The following is a 16,532-nucleotide window of genomic DNA, read 5'->3' as shown; positions in this document are numbered from 1 at the left end:
TCAAACTCAAAGACTGTGTCTGAAATTACACTCTATATTCCCTATATTAAAGACTAATAAAGTCCACTTGACAGAGTGAATGAAAAATTAGTAAATTCAGACACTGAGTGAACCTTGACATTAGGCTGATGATACACGGGGCAACTTTTTGAGCAATTTTGCCAGGCAACTTTTTTTGAGCAACGTTGCTTGGGCACTTTCACATTGATAATGGGTAGCAAATTTCTATCTGGATCGGTCGTGGACCCCATGTCTCACCTGGTTGACCAGTCGCCCAGCAACATTGTTCAAAAAGTTGCCCTGTGTATCAGCCTCAGTGAGGAACCTGCTGTTAACAAAAAGAATCACTGAAAGAATGAACAAATAGAACAAAAAAAAAAAAGAGGTGAGCAGAAACACAACTGTAACTGAGTTCCAGCCACACAGCCTTAGATGAAATCAACTGAAATAAAAGAACACAGCCTCCCTTCAGAGCTCTGCTCACAGCCATTCCTCACCCAAAACACATGAACGCACAGCCAGAACAGAGTCTGCAAAGCGCTACGAAAGATGGTGTTGATGGAGGGTCAAGCACAACACTTTCAAGTTACTTCATGTCTCATTCACCTCTGAGACATTACAGTACAAAGCACATGACAATAATAATGAATGTAAACTATTTACAGTTATTTTCAGAACCCATAGTGGTTTTGTAAGCTTTTATGCACAATTTAAAACTAACCATATAAACTATAAATGATGTCTGATGTTTGCCTTTGATTCTCACTCGGTCTGCATAGACTCATGGAACATAAACATTACCTATCCCAGCTTTAAATCTGTCAAGATCTGACCAGAGGACGATTCACAGCTCCACAAACAACATTACCAGCTTCACTTATTACTAACCAGTTTGACTTTATCACTTTAATGTCTACAAATGTGCTGTACATGGTGATATTCTATTTCTCCTCTGTCTTTTTCTTTAATCTTCAGATGATTATCTCCTCTCACTCCTGATATCACTGTTAATTAATGTCAGAGATTACAGTGATTTTCCTTCAGTAACAGTTTTATTTTCTACATCATGTGTCAAATATAGATTTTTAAATACAGTTTGACCTTAATCTGCTGTTTTTTTTTCATTACAACTGTATAATCTAAAGATATTTTACTTGCTAACACTCAACACAGTTGTTTTTTTATTCTGTGTTAAGTAAAACGGATGTGAAACTAAGTGGTTACTACAGCTTACTCGGTTATTGAATACTTTATTTAGTGTGCTGTTTCTTATATTTATGTTCCGTATAGCAAAAGTTACATAAAAAGTGTCTTTTTTAAAAGATTACCTGTAAAGTTTCCTACATGTCAAGGTTCCTCCTTATGAAAGCAGCAAGAGATCTGTGTGTGTCTGTTGGGTGGAGTCAGTATTTTCACAGGTCAAAGATTGTTTTTTCTTTTTCTCCTGTACTGGCAGATTCAGGTCATAGTACAAACTAACACAAGCTGTTGTAAAATAGAGACTGGAAAAGTCCATATGAATGAAAAATTGAGTGAACTGTGAATTATAGTGCTCAATATAGTACTCTGGCTTGTATAGTGAGGTCTTATAATTTATTATAGTGATTAAATTATTCTATTTTTCTTAAAACTTATTCTTATCAATTATTTTCATTTTTACTAATTCTGCTACATTTTTACCTCTACAGACTTTGTTTTTCTACATCAGTATGCAAATTTCATGCCAGAAGTAGACAAACTCACAGCAAGTTTTAGATCACTAAGCTATGGCTATAAAAGTAATGAGTGATAAAGATTGCACTAAAAGAATCCTTATCACTTCAACAAAACAATGAACAATAAGAAACCAGGTGTGCTCTTCGCCCCTGTTTGCCAGGAAAACGCTCCCCTTGGGGTAAAAAGGTAATAAAGTCCAAATAAATTGTTGTTGTAGCTACGGACTACGTTTACGAGAATGATGTATAAGTATTCACCATGAAGCTTACACTGGTGATGTACCGGAGAGAAAACGGATTTCACAGTAAATGATCTAATTTTCAGCAGTAAGAAAAAAAGTGTTTTAAAGCTTGTTGTTTTGTAGAACATCACAGTTATATATGATGTGAGAACAGTAGGGCCTGTAAAGATAGGGAGTATTTGTTTTTTTTAGAAAAATCTAATTATATTTTCAGAATTCTGAAAAAAATTTCAGAATTTTTTCCCTAAACATAGTCTGTGGGGTAAAACGCCCCCAGGGGGCAATTGGCAATTACTGTAGTTATTCTGTTCTGAACGTCAAATCCTTTGTTTTTCCATCAAATGTATTCTAACTAGTTGATTGAATAAAAATATTTGGAATTTATATTTACAAATTACCTCAAGATAGCATCAGGTAGCTAGTTAGCTAGCCAGTTAGCATCAGCTAACAATATTTTTCAAATAGGCTATTATAATTTCGTATTTCGTAATTATTGATTATATTATTTTTAATTTTAAGCTAAAACTGTATTCTGATTTTGCTGTAAATGTATTAAGCAAAGTGCTTTGTAAGACTGGGGGACATTTTACCCCACCCATGGAGGCGTTTTACCCAGGGCCGTAGCTGGGGTTGTACCAGTGGGCCCTGTTTGAAATTGTTTGTTCTATTGATTTATTTGTGCTATTTACACATTGTTTAAGTTTTTTTCAAGTTTGTAGGTGTCCAGGTACAGAAACCGAATAATCAAATGTAAAATAGCACTGCATAGTCTTCACTGTAAAAATTAAATATACAGTCAAACCAAAATTTTGGGTTCAAATGCCTTCAGCATTTCTCACATTATTACAGTTTATTTGCTATAGTTTAGAAAATGGTAATAAAATATGACAAGAACTGTGTCAAATTAAACTGTGTCAGAACAAATTCATCTTGATAATGTCAGATAACTTTGATAGAAAGGTATGCAATGGATTACAATCAACCAAAAATTATTCAGACAGCTGTTAATATGACAATATTTACACAACTATCAATACTTTGTTGACCAATTACCAAGCAATGATTAATTTTGTTCTGTCTGTGGTGTAAAAAGGTCGTATTAGCAATAAAAGAAAAACAAAACATGGTCAGGTCAAAGTGTCTGAAGAATTTTTGTTCCCAATTTTTTTGAACCAATTTTACTGGTAGTCCACTGTATGAAGAATTTTTGGGTATGATATGTCACAGTTTACTTTATTTTGCTATACTCACTTACATAAATGAACTATAGTGTCCTGCACCCACTAGTAAAAAAAAAATATCAAAAAACGATATCTGGTGTCTGAATAATTTTTGGTTTGACTGTGGATTAATTATTGTTAAAACTACCAGTGATTAATTTTCTTGGATTAACATTAAGGACACCGACAGCAGCTAGTAAATTTCTTAATCACTTTAAGAAACAATGCATCCAATAGAATGATGCACATCCAATTTCTTTCTCAACTAATTACTTTCACTTAAGACATAACCGACAGTTTTTTCAAGGATACTCTCTGATGCAAAATCAAATCCACGTCAGACGGTTGGGTTGGAGAAATATGCACCTTTATTTTAAAAGTTTCAAAAATAATAACTCGAAAATGAAACATGAAATTTTAATAAACATATGCAAAAACAACATATGCACCTGTTACTGCAGTCTCAGTTGAGGACAACCATAAGTCAAACTAAATATATTTAAAACCATTCAAAATTATTACAATCAATCTTGAGTTAGTAATAATGATCTGTAATGAATAACGCCCTCCTGAAAGTATTAGCAATAATCTAAAGAGAATCAAAATCTTCATAAAAGAGTAACACAATCTGTAAAGAACAAAAACCTTCATAAAAGATATCATTAAGTTTAGGTGCACCCGAGTAGTTAAAGAGTGAAGCCCGAAAAGGAGAAGTATCAAAGAAGAGAAGTAGTAAGAAGGGGTGCAGTACATCATCTTTCTGTTCTGACTAAAGCTGTTTCTATGCACCATAAGGGCAGATACTCTGTTTATCATGGTTTGTAGCAAGTTCCAAAGTTCAGTCACTACCTCTTTCTAAATTTACAGGTGTTTTCAAACATCCCCCCGGGGAACAGAACGGTCATTCTTTTTATTTAGTAGTCAGCATCACAAGTCAGACAGTGATGCAGAATTAATCCTCAAATCAGACAGTGGTTGAACATCAAATTCTGCAGATCTAGCTGTGGTTCATATCAAAGACCGCCCAAGGAGCCATAACCTTCAGGCGCGTGGGGTTAGATATGCTTTTTCAGCATATTAGTAATTTTGTTAACCATAGTTAGTACATTGTTAATATTCTGTTAATATTGAATAACTCATAAGAAATAATTCATAAAACATTTCAAAACGCATAAGATATATCTGAATATGCAAATTCTCAAAGGTCGATTCACCACTCTCCAAGACGGGTATTTTGACATAATTTTGTATGTATTTGTCTGTACAAGAGCAAGAAGAGGCAAATTCGGTGTTCAAGCGCTTTGATTGCATCTGTGCAGTGCAATAACACCTTATCTGAGGAAATACAAACAAACACACTCAAAACAAACTCATTCCTAGACAGTCTGTAGCACACTTGATAAAGTGATAGATGATAAATGGTGTGTGTGTGTGTTTCAGCTCTTACTCTCTGAGTTACTGAGGGCCTTGTGGATGAATTTCGCAGCTGGGAAGAAGTACTTGTTGATATCAAACAAGTGGTCGTCCATTACAGGCACACCGTAGTTAAGTGATGTTCATGCCTTTGTAATATTTCGCCCCAGTATTGACCTTTTCCAGCAGGTCTTCCTTGCTTGACATTCCTAACAACACCTTCAGGCTCTTCTTTACAGCCGCAGCGTTCAGGATGTGAGTAACACCCATCTCCTTCAGTCGGACTCTGTCCATTGCTGTCTCTCTGCACAAAAACACCACAGACTCGGTTAGTCTTTCACTAAAGAGGATTTATAGAACTGCATTGTGTGTGATTTCTGTATTACACTATATTGGTGTATGTGACCCTGGACCACAAAACCAGTCTTGAGTGTCAATTTTTCAAAACTGAGATTTATACACCATCTGAATAAATAAGCTTTCCATTGATGTATGGTTTGTTAGATCGGACAATATCTGGTCGAGATACAACTATTTGAAAATCTGGAATCTGAGGTTGCAAAAAAAAAATCGAAATATTGAGAAAATCGCCTTTAATGTTGTCCAAATGAAGTTCTTAGCAATGCATATTACTAATCAAAAATGAAGTTTTGATATATTTATGGTAGGAAATTTACAAAATATCTTCATGGAACATGATCTTTACTTAATATCCTAATGATTTTTGGCATAAAAGAAAAATGTATAATTTTGACCCATACAATGTATTTTTGGCTGTTGCTACAAATATACCCCAGCGACTTAAGACTGGTTTTGTGGTCCAGGGTCACATATGTCATTTCTGTGATAGTGTGAAGTGTTGAAGACTTACTCATTTCCTATGAAGACATTGGGCCAGACCTCAGTGACTGGTGTCCAGTCCAGTGTGCATTTCTGCAGGAGTTGCTTCAGGTGGATCATGATATGACGCATGTGCTTTCTTAACTTGACTTGAGATTCTGATACTGGAACAAGCATCACTATGTTTTCTATGTTCAACTGCTTTCTTAGCTGTAGTTCTCGCTGCCTCACGAGGTTTAAATTGAGGAGTGTCAGCTGATTCAAAAAGCCAATATTGGGTTGAATCCGTCTTTTGCATGTCACATGATCAATGGCGTCCTCCAACCTCATGTCATGGTGGATCATCAGATACGCCAGAAAAAGAGTTGAGGAGCGGCTGACACCTTGAAGGCAGTGGACCAGCACCTTATCTGAGGAAACACAAACAGAACAACTCTCAAAACAAAGTCATTCTTAGACAGTTTCTCACTGTAAAACACTTGATGAATGGCCATCACTGAGTCTGTCTTGTGTTCGTCCATAACTGTCTGGTTTGGTTCAGCTACTAAACAGACATCAAGAGACAACAGCGGACAGTCAGGACTGCTGAGAGGATTATTGGTGCTCCCCTGCCCAACCTCCAAGATCTTTACATCTCCAGAGTGAGGAAAAGAGCTCAGAAAATCACTTTGGACCCCACACACCCAGCCACTTAAATATATAATATATCTGTAGATTAATTTAAACAATGACATGTTTTTTTTCCGCTATATTTCTACTTCTGTATATAGTACATTATTTAATTTTCTGCTTTTCTTACATTAGTGTTATATTCCATTTCTACTGTGTATTTCCTAGGTCTGCACTATCATGTATGTTTTCACTATGTCCGTATTTTCTTCTGCACTGGAAGCTCCTGTTGTCAAGTCAAATTCGTTGTGTGTGTGTAAACATACTTGGTAATAAAGCTCATACCAACTCCTGAAATATTAAATGATAAATGTGTGTCATCTCTTACTCTCTGGTTTACTCAGGGCCTTATGGATGAATTCTGCAGCTGAGAAAAAGTACTCGCTGATGTCAAACCAGCTTTGAATTGATCTCTCCTCGAAGATCTTCCTCACTTGCCGCAGCGTTCAGGATGTGTGTAACACCCATCTTCTCAAGCTTGACTCGGTCCATTGCTGTCTGTCTGCACAAAATCACAACAGCCCTGATTAGGGTGCATCTCAAGACTGCACACTCATATGTTGTAAAATGTACCACTGGTGAATATCAACAACCACAAGAAGGACTGATATCTCTCTGGCATTATTTTTATGCTGTTTAGAACAATCAATTATTTTTTCATATCCCTGCAACACTTTAGTCAAATAATAATTCTAACTACATATATAACTCATTGTCATCACTGCATGAATTAAATGTGTTATAAAAGCTATTCTGTCAAGGGTAGTGAATGATTTTTTCCCCCCTTTTCTTTTGTTGTTTGATTAGCATTAAATAACCTCAAGAGCAGCAGGTTTATTAGGTTGCTGTCACTTTAAGATCAACAGACATGCATGGATTTAATAAACTGATACATCTGATTTTCACCCAGCTGTTTACATTCATGTTAGTAAAAAACTGATTGTGTCAGTCGTTCAATAAAGGATATAAAAAAAAAATTGATTCCTGTTTCAACGGCTGCATAACTTGATTACTTTTTCACATGGTTTGGTGTAATATGTCATAAATGTGTTGTAGACTTACTGATTTCCTATGAAGGCACTGGGCCAGACCTCAGAGACTGGTGTCCAGTGCAGGAAACATTCATCCAGGCGATCCAGCAGTCGGATCACGCTTTTACGGATGTACATTTGTAACATTGAAAGCTCTGTTTTCGCTTGACTTTCTGTTTTAAAGCAGTTTAGATCTGGGTCAGACGATTGCTCTGTGTCAACCAGATCCACATCAGTTTCTGGTTCAGGATCACTTGGACCCGGGACACACGATTGCTCCACATCATCCAGATCCACCTGAGGTTCTGGTTTAGGACAGTCTGGATCCGGGACACTCGATGGCTCTGGATCAGGCTCTGCTGAGACCCCGATCGGCTCCACTCTGTTTCTCTGGAAGGATTTTTTCACAGCCTTCCATTTTCTTCTGAAGAATGAAGAGATTTTGTTGATCTTTTTGAGCTTTCCTGTAGCTCAAATAGTAGAGCATGACGCTAGCAACGCCAAGATCATGGGTTCGATTCCCAGGGAAAGCAAGAGCTGATCAAATGTAAAAACTGTAACTTGAATGCAATGTAAGTCGCTTTGGATAAAAGCGTCTGCTAAATGCATAAATGTAAATGTAAATGATCTTCCTCAATTGAGTTTTTCCTGATAACAGATGAAAACAAATAAGTTATTAGAATCATTTCTGACCACAGATTAAACATGAATAATTAGTCTCACTTGTTAGAGTCTTAGGCTAATATTCTGCTGTTTGACATTGGTGAATTTATATAACGGGGCCAATGGACAATTGCTGTATTTACCTCATACTCATTAGATGTAGTGAATTAATACACATTAGGTTTGGTGAATTATTAATTGGGTCATGAAACACTGGCCTTTATATCAAAATGACATGCAAAAATGTTGTTAGATATAAGAAAAACTGCAGCCAGCATTTGTTTTTGGATCTCAGTGTAATGTATTTGAAATGCTCTGTTGACTTCACCTGTCGGGTTTCTCTCAGTGGTTTCAGGAGAAACATTGATGTCAGCCTGATCTTTGGCTCTGCTGCCTCCTGCAGGCTCAGTCAGATCTGCAGATCTCTTCATCTTTGAGCTGATGCTGTTAGACTGTGTGTGACTCTGTACAGATCTGTATGAATATAGACTCTGGTGTCTGTAAACAGTGTTTCTTCAGTCTGTATCAGTAGAGTTTCTCTCTGTGACTCTGATCATCACTGAACTTCAAAGATTCTATATTCTTTACAAACAGCCTGTCTGATGATGTCAGAAAGCGACGCATCTCCCTGTAGTTCCACTGTTGCCATAGAAACAGCATGTTTACTGTTACGAGCTAGATGTTTTTGGGGATGTTTCGTAACATTTAGATGTGAGACAACTGACGCTGAAGCAAACTAGAGAGAAAAAAAAGTGTTCGGGAGACAACCATTGTAAATCACAAGTTCAATTTATTAGGAAATGTACTAATTACAATCCTTGAGAAAAATATAGGTTCTTTAAATAAAGGAAAAGGAGAAAAATGAGTGACACCAAAACAAAGAAATTATCAAAAGCAAAAAAACCCGAGTTACTAATCCTCAACCCAACTAATCTAACTACCAAACAAAATATGTAGAAAATAAACCGCAAACTTCGGCGTATCCGACGCCCAACCTAAACTACTCTAACTACTAATATAAATACACAGGTGGCTGTCACTCCTTACCTAAAACTAACAAGAACAGAAGTCTAAAAAAATACAAAGGCTTACCTATCTCCTTTTCCCAAGGTGATTTAACCAAGTCACAAGTGACAAAAGCCATACTGGTCTGACTTGGAATTATTTGGACTACACAGCACATTAAGCTAAAAGTTAAAGTAGGTCACTAATCAGGTAAACTCAGAAAATCTCAAATTAATGAATGACAAAAAGAATAACAAATCAAATAAATTCAGCAGAACTTAACTAAACAAAATCCATAACACAATTGAACCACAAAATTAACGCGGAGAACAACAAATGGACAGCCGCCTGCTGACTGGAACGCAGGACGACTGACAACAGCCTAAGAGGCCCAGCCCCTTTTATAGCGAACAGGTCCAGCCTAATTGGTCGCCCGGTGGACTGGATCAGCCAATAGTTGAACCTAAAAATCAAGGAGAAAACAAAGCGGCAAAACAGAAAAAGAACGAAAAATACAGAGAGCAGGCAAATACAAACAAGGAACGTAACACTCCCACCCTTAAGAAAAAAACTATATAATTTTACAAGTGATATATGTTTTTTTTAAACAAGTTATTACATCACTAATTAAGCTCTAGATAAGGCATCAGCAATGATATTTTCCGACCCTTTTTTGTGTTTAATCACCAAGTTGTAACCTTGTACGATTAAAGACCAGCGCATTAGTCGTTGATTATGGTTATACATGCGAGCTAAGAACACCAAAGGATTGTGGTCAGTGAACACAGTTACAGGCATACTACTTGAACTGATATACACATCAAAATACTGTAAAGCCATCAGAAGTGCCAGGGTTTCTCAATAGTGGAATAGCTTAACTGATGTTTGTTGAACTTACGTGAGAAAAAACATACAGGGTGTTCTATTCCACGGGCATCCTCCTGGATCAGTACAGCACCCACACCAACCATACTCGCATCAATTTCCAGTGTAAAGGATTTGGCACAGTCCGGAGCAATGAGGACAGGTGCATTGCACAACAATGCCTTCACATTGTCAAAGGCATTTTGACACGCATCACTCCATTCGAATGGACATGAAGGACTTAATTTACTAACGAACTTCGCAGGACCAAGAGTGTCTACGCAGTCTTCCATGCGAGGTAACGGAAAACAATCAGGTATAGTCATAGCGTTTACCTTGCGATAATCTGTGCAAAATCTAGCGGATCCGTCACTTTTAGCAAAAGCAGCTGAGAACAGCATCACATTAATTTTTCTACAGTACTCTTAAAAGTATTGTAAATATTTATGGAAGCAGAATAATGACAATAGTTTTTGAAACATAAAGCATGCTGAATTCCTCAAATCGAAAAAAGGATGCATTGCAATTAACAGTGCTTGCATTTTAATGCCTTGTATTTTTAGGTCCTGAAATTTAACATAGTTGTTTATTTAAGCTGTGAATATTTCAATTCAAAATATTTCACACACATTTTCATAATTAAAAATTAAATAATTCATATTCACCTTCCAGAATTCACTTCCAAAATATTCAATCTGTTTAAAAATACGATGTATAATATTCTGCTGCTGTCAGCCGCTCACCTGCAGGTGGTGCAAGCGACGCTTGATGAAGGCCATATGTGGATCAAGTCATTCATTTACAAAAACTGATTTGCAGAAATGGAGCAAGCGCTAAGTATAAGTTTTAATTATCGGGGCCAGTATAAACATGTGGAAACACTGATTGTGAGTAGGTTTAATTCAACATCTTTGCTGTTTCCCGTAGCCTACATGTAAGCAGCTTTCTCTACCACAAAGGAGATTATAATGCTCTTTTACCCAACGCTGAAGTACAGAACTAACATTACATCTGAGGATAGGGGTGTGTGATATACAGTATATCGTCTGCGATAATAACGTTATTGTTGTTGTAACGATGTGCAAGTTGACATTACCGAGTATTTTGCAAAAACCAAACAAAACACCTACGGAGTGCATGCATACATTACGTGTGCATTTAGAGTGTGTTTTTTCACTGCATGATTCAGTCTATTAAAATGATCACAAAATTCAAGATATGGGGCAGAAAATGTGTGTATATATATATATATATATATCTCATTTCATATCACACGAAGAGTGCTGTTTTTTCTTCAAAAATAAGCATGATTACAAATGTGATGTCGATTTTATACAACAGTTAAAAAAACAATAAGTTAATATTAAGAGACTTACATTTTAGACACCATACTGCCTGTTTTTGCTCCATTTCACCAACAAAAATAATTCCAAACACAGCCACAGCTCTGTTTTGCGTCTCTGAGCAACATGACAGTTTCGTTCCTGAATGAATCAACCGTTTAACAGTGACTTGCTGCCACCTACTGGCGATTTTCATTTAAAAAAAATTTTTTAAGATTTGTTTTTGGCGTTTATTTGATAGGACAGTAGGTAGACAGGAAACAAAGTTGGAGAGAGAGAGAGGGGGGATGGGAACGGGAAGGGTCCGCGAGCCGGGACTCGAACACAGGACGCCCGAAGTGCAACAGCGCTACATGTCGATGCACTGCCCAAGTAATGAGTTACATTTACTTTGTTACATTTACTTGAGTAATTTTTTTGGGTAACTAATACTTTTAGAGTATATTTAAAGATGGGTACTTTTACTCTTACTCAAGTACATTTTTAGTGAAAAAACGGTACTTTTATTTCGTTACTGTGGGCGATGCTCCTCTCGTTACTTTATCTTAATGCAACACAAGTTAAAAATGCTTCAATTTATTCCAAACGCACCGTCTACTTTTCTCTGGGCAATGAGCGATGCCCATTTGCGAATGATTCATTCTTTTGAGTCAATTCTGTTCGAAGGCTTAATCAAACCAGTTGGTAAACCAGTGAATTGGTTCGTGAATCAGTTTGAATGATTCGTTCAGTTCCCTGCCGCACACGCTGAGTCATCTGAAGTGGTTCTCACTCAGAGTTGTAACAGAGCGTTGAAGACGTGGCATTGTAGACTATCTACAGTCAATTGAAAGCAAATCTGTGAAGGCTATTGTTTGCTAGCTATGAAGATCTTTAGATGAACACCGTGTGTGCTGTCTACGGTTCCACAGGTATAGATAGGCTACAGTCGATTCCAGTTGTAGGATCAGAACGAGTCAGACAAATTTAAGATTCGATTAGAACATCGAAACATGAGGAGCCGAAATTCCAGAGAGGCCCCAAGAAAACAGGACGTCATAAATCAGATTCCTAGCTCCGACCTCTGAAGGAAGCCTAACCAACAAGCCTCTTCCAGAACAGCTTGCAACATTAAGACAAAAGAACACTTATTGATAAGTCCAACGCAGGAAGGAGATCGTCAAATTTGGGGCAAATAATCAAGATTAATGGTCAAAGAGATGGCCATCACGTGTTCCACAAGAGAAATCATGAGCTTCTTTATATTTACTTTTTCCCCACACATAGAAGACAAAGAACTAGACTGAAATTCCTCTGTCCAAAGAACATGTCTTTTGGTCTCCACAGAACTACACAGAGACTTTCTTTTTCATATGCACATAAAACCATCCTAAAAGGACATTGCTATTTAATCCCATACGAAAGGCGTATTTATCATCCATTTCTACTTTAAAATTAAAATTTGATGTTTATCTGCTTACCCCAAGGGCATCCAAGATGTAGGTGACTTTGTTTCTTTAGTAGAACACAAACGAAGGTTTTTAACTCAAACCGTTGCAGTCATTTGCTTGCCTGTATATAGTTTGCATAATCATCAATAACGTGTATTCTGAGATCTGAGGTCTTATATCACTGTATTCGTTCACTGAGGCGTGTCACGCGTCGTTGGGGAATCCTGTAGTGTGACGTATGAGGGGAACCCCAGTATTACAGCACAGCGTCACACAAGCCATGATACAAAGTTACAGAAACTAAGCAACCGAAAGCAATATATGTCTTCCTCAGATGTAATGTTAGTTCTGTACTTCAGCGTTATGGCCTACATCAACAGCCGCTTGCGCCACCTGCTGGTGAGCGACTGACATCAGCTGGAGATCATGCATGCTCTACTGCTATTCCTGCGGTTCCCAGATGTGCAACGCTGAATTTTCTGCCGAATTTTAACCACTGAATTTATGGCAGCGAATTTGGAAAGTGAAATAAAATGACCAAAATTTGCCTGTCGAATATTATACATCGTATTTTTAAACGGATTGAATATTTTGGAAGTGAATTCTGAAAGATGAATATGAATTATTGAATTTTTAATTATGAAAATGTGTGTGAAATATTTTGAATTGAAATATTCACAGCTTAAATAAACAACTATGTTAAATTTCAGGACCTAAAAATGCAAGCACTGTTAATTGCAATGCATCTTTTTTTGATTTGTGGAATTCAGCATGCTTTATGTTTCAAAAACTATTGTCAATATTCTGATTCCATAAATATTGCACATGCACTTTGACCTGAGAGCTGGAATGTTCTTTTTTTAAAGGGATCGTATGATGCGATTTCTTGTTTTCCTTTTCTTTAGTGTGTTATGTAGCTGTTTTTGCATGTATACAATCTGCAGTTACAAAGCTCAAAGTCTCCCACAAAAGGATTTATTCTATCTAAAAGAGAAGGCTGATCCAGACCAGGCTAAAATGCCTCATTAAAACACAACCCCACATGTCTACGTCATGATGTGGAAATATTTGCGTAATGCCGCCCAAATGTTCACGCGAAGATAGAAGGCGTGGTTTCAGTAACCGCAGTAGTGTTGATGCAGCCATGTCAGGGAGATGCTGTGTGTTTCTGTGCGAAAGCAAAAGCACTTTATTTGGCCTTCCCAAAGTAGATCCAGTTAGAAATCATTGTTAAGATTTGTTTACAACAGAACAGCACAACCCAAATGTTCGAATTTGTGCAACGCATTTTAAGGACGACAGTTTCGTGAACCTAGGAGAGTACAAGGCTGGCTGTGCTCAAATGCTATTTCCAAAAAAAAAAAGGGTCAATTCCGACTTTGCTATGACAATCTGGCGCTTCTGAATCAGCGACTGTAAGTATGTTTTGTTATTAGTTTTGCACGTAACGCGTCGTGTGAGTGTGTGTGTGTGTGTGTGTGAGGGGAACAGGGTCGCATCACAGCGGAGTGTACAGCCCATTAGAAATCATCTTAACCACGGCTTGTGTACTGCAAATACAAAAGAGCATCATCACTGTGCCTGTCACGCGACTCTGTTCCCCTTTCGGGCTTGAACTGATGGTAAAACTAACTTGTAAGCTGAAGCTCGCGATTATGGTAAGGGGCGTTACATTTCCGACACGTGCTTGTGGTGTTCGGCCAATCACAATGCACTGGATCAGCTGACCAATCAGAGCAGACTGTGCTTGTCGGAAGGAGGGGCTTTGTAGAAAACTACACGTTTGAGAGAGGCAGGGCATAGAGGAAATACAATAATGTACAGTATTTGAAAAATAATGTGTTTTTTGAACATTAAACCATGTCAACATATTCTGTTACACCAAATACACAAAATAATGATCTTTAAAATAGCATCATATGACCCCTTTAATGTTTGTGGTGATCAGAATATGTGCTTACAGCATGATTTTAGCTGCATTTTACATCACATGGATATTACAGCAAATACTTCAGTTCAGCTGCACAAGGGATTGATTTTCAATTTTGGGGGAAAAACATGGAATATTGAATTTTCATATTTTATGAACATCACAATTATTTTGATCAGCCCTTTTTGTTTAAATATATACTTGAGATTTAGATAAATTTAAATCCTTTAGAAAAATTAATCCTCTTAATGTTTGTTTTGAATTCCGGTCAAGATGGCGCCAGCGTGTTTGCCGGCATGCCGTCAGGCTTTGGAATTTCTTTGCCTGTTTATGTCTATCATGTACTTGTTCAACTCTCATGCTTTCGGCGGCTCTCTGCCAAGTGGTAAAACCATATTGTGCTACGATCGTCAATCTCTTATAAGCATTCAGACGTCTATGTTGGCGTTTGGATCCCGAGACTCTCGTTACCGTAGTTTCGTTCATCCCGCGGCTTTACTTTCGGTTCCTGTGGAGCTTCTTCGGCGACGATGTTCCCAGCAAAGGAAGAAAGGTCGAAAAAAACGTGGAAAACGAGGAGGATTTCTGATTAAATATAAAAAATCTTGGGCTTCCCAAAGGAATTATTTGGTGGCGCATATGGACTATTCAATCTTTGGGGAATTAAGACGCTCATGGTTGGTTCCCGTTGAGCCTAACGGGGTGCTTCCAGCTCATTGGCGTGGCCAACGGCTTTCGCGTCATCGAACGGAGGAGTAAATGTCAGCAATCTTCGATCGCTCAAACAAGATAAGTGCATGCATCTTCCACAAGTTGATAACACCATTTCAGTTAAGATGGCGTTAATAAATGCAAGATCCATGGTGAATAAAACTTTCATTTTAAATGATTATTGTTCATCAAATAATTTGGACTTCCTTTTTGTGACTGAAACTTGGCTTGATGCGTTGGACTTAAGTCCTTTGTCTGAACTTTGTCCTTTTAATTATTTATTTTTCAATTCACCTAGAACTTCTGGAAGGGGTGGAGGTATTGCAACAGTGTACAAAAATCATTTTAAATGTAGTCAACTGCCGTCCAGGAAATATACTAGTTTTGAAATGCAATTATTTAGGGTTGATTCTGTCTCTTCTCTGCTATGTGCACTTATTTATAGGCCTCCAAGGTATAATAAGGATTTTATTGATGAATTTTCTGAGTTTTTGTCTATCACAGTTCCCACTTGTGATAATTTTCTTATTCTTGGTGATTTTAATATACATGTGTGCTGTCCCTCTAAGCCATTGGCTAGTGAATTTTTGCAGTTGATCGATTCATTTAATTTTACTCAGTTTGTGTCAGGATCTACCCATAGAGCTGGCCATACTCTCGATCTTGTATTGTCCTTGGGTCTCTCTGTTACTAATGTTGTGGTAAATGATGCTTGTTTTTCTGATCATTTCTTTGTTTGTTTTGATGCTGTATTTCCTTCGCTGAATTCAGTAAGCAATAGGTCTGGCCACTCTACTCGTTTTATAAATACTTCAACTGTTGATAAATTTTCAGAGGCCTTTTTAGCCTCTTCATTTTGCCATGATTTAGAGTTTTCTTCTCAGAACCATAGTGTGGAAGGGTATTTTAATTCTTTTAATTCGGTTTGTACAGAAATTTTAGATGAGATAGCACCCTTAAAATATAGGGAATCAAATGAACAATCACAGCCGTGGATGAATGATGAAATTCGTACCTCAAGGAAAATTTGCAGAAGGGCTGAACGAAAATGGAAGAAAGATAGGTTGCAAGTTTCATTTGATATATTAAGAGAAGCCTTGGCAAATTTTCAATCTATTGTGAAGGCTGCAAAAGCAAAATATTTTTCAAATATAATTAATAAGAACTAAAACAAGCCTAATGTCTTATTTAGAACAATTAATAAAGTTATTTTTCCTGCACCTACTAATTGTCTAGAGCCTACTCAAAAGATGTGTGAGGATTTTTTGCAATTCTTTGTAAACAAAGTTGATAATCTTCGGTTAAAGATTATCTCAGTAACGATCTTTCATGCTGAGTTAAATTATCAGAGTTCATTTTGTAGTTTTGAACCTATTTCTTTACCTCAGTTAGAGCATATATTAAGGCACACTAAGCCGGCTGCACATCCGTTTGATCCTCTTCCTCCTCGGCTGTT

General features: G+C 37.2%; 1 protein-coding gene and 1 pseudogene across 2 annotated transcripts in view; both read right to left on the bottom strand.

Annotated features, from left to right (window-relative positions):
* LOC131539368 (NLR family CARD domain-containing protein 3-like) overlaps positions 1 to 1,492 on the bottom strand; it is a 42,192-nt gene extending 40,700 nt beyond the window's left edge. For both annotated transcript variants that reach the window (XM_058773910.1, XM_058773913.1), the window contains exon 1: positions 1,329 to 1,492. The gene's annotated coding sequence lies outside the window, so the exon portion shown is untranslated. The remainder of the gene's footprint in view (positions 1 to 1,328) is intronic.
* LOC131538493 (uncharacterized) lies at positions 226 to 8,224 on the bottom strand (annotated as a pseudogene).
* Positions 8,225 to 16,532: the final 8,308 nt, after the last annotated feature.

The sequence above is a fragment of the Onychostoma macrolepis genome, chromosome 04 (genome assembly GCF_012432095.1).
Source record: "Onychostoma macrolepis isolate SWU-2019 chromosome 04, ASM1243209v1, whole genome shotgun sequence".
In the NCBI taxonomy this organism is placed as follows: Eukaryota; Metazoa; Chordata; class Actinopteri; order Cypriniformes; family Cyprinidae; genus Onychostoma; species Onychostoma macrolepis.
The sequence above is the reverse complement of the archived record's forward strand: the minus strand, read 5'-3'. Positions and strand labels throughout refer to the sequence as shown.